The sequence below is a fragment of the Triticum aestivum genome, chromosome 1D (assembly GCF_018294505.1).
Source record: "Triticum aestivum cultivar Chinese Spring chromosome 1D, IWGSC CS RefSeq v2.1, whole genome shotgun sequence".
Classification (NCBI taxonomy): Eukaryota; Viridiplantae; Streptophyta; class Magnoliopsida; order Poales; family Poaceae; genus Triticum; species Triticum aestivum.
In genome coordinates this window covers 35,009,590-35,010,943 of record NC_057796.1, presented here as the reverse complement: position 1 = coordinate 35,010,943, position 1,354 = coordinate 35,009,590, and positions in this window count along the sequence as shown.

Genomic DNA, 1,354 nt, shown 5'->3' with positions numbered 1-1,354 from the left:
CCATCGGGTCATTTCGTCGGCGGCGGCGCGGGGCGGGGCGAAGGTGGCGTGGCGGAGAGAGTGCGGCGCGAGCGCTCGAGTGTGCAGCGCGCGGAAGCGGGCACACCAAATACACAACGCACGATGGCGATTCGGACCACGCGCTGTACTCTATATGCCGCGCGTCCTGAAGCTCGGATATCGATTGCGCGCGTGCTAAAAAGGACAAATTTGCAGCGCGGCGCTTATTTACCGCGGCTGTTGGAGATGCTCTTATGTTGAATCCATGCCATTTAGATCCAACATTATCAAGATATGATGATGATGGATTGCAAGCTTTTCTGCGTTGGATGATGCTCTGGTCGATGTTGATTTACCGATTTAGTTATGGGCAGTGATAGGCGCCAGCACACCTGCCTAATTTTCGGCCGGTAGCGTCCAGTGCGTTCGATGTGGTAATTTCTAACTGCCGGGTCTAGCATCCCACTTCATCCCCAACCTCCAACTCCATATGCCCCCTCAAAAAAGAAAAAGAAAAGAAAAACACTCCCACATACTTTTGACTTTTACCAAAAAAAACTGACCAACTCACCCACTACGGGGAGAGGACGGGGCGCGCCGCCGACCCTGGCCATGGGCGCGCAGGCGACCAGCCACCGCAGGTGAGGTCGCGGTGGTCCCTCGCCTCAGTGGTTGCAACATGCCCTTCCAGCTTGCCTCCTCCTATCGTCGCAACTCTAATGCCTGCCGGCTCCAGCTCGTGGTCACCGTGGTTGTAACATCTCTTGCGTCGCCGGCACCGGCTCGCCGTCGGCTAGAACCATCGTGTTCCAGCGAAAAAACTCAGCGAACAAAAATCTCCCGGCGGTCAGTTGAAGCAAAAGGAACAGCCGATTCCAGCCATAATTAACAATGGTTCTAGCAAAAAAAATGTCACAGCAGCAAACTCCAAAAATTTCATTGTAGCAAACGAACTACCCGATACCAGCAAAAAATTATCCTGGTTCCACCAAAAACACATCGCCGTCGCCAGCAAAAACTCACATCTGTCCTTGCAACAAAAATCTTGCCGGTTCAAGCAAAAAAAATGCCAGTTCCAGCAAAAATGATCTCGACGCCGTCCGATTCCAGCACCGGCCAAAGTGGTTGCAGCTTTCCTATCGCCTTGTGCCAACAAAAACAAAACTATGGTTGGAGCACCGGAGCCGGTCATCTTTGCCGTCGGTAGCTGCTGGTTGCAGCAAGCATGGCCTCTGATTCCAGCATCTTTGGACTCCGATTCCAACAACAAAAAAACGGTTACAGCACCGGAGCCATCCCGTCTCCACCGTCGTCGGTGTTGGTTGCGATCAACCATGCCCGCCGCTTCCAGCAT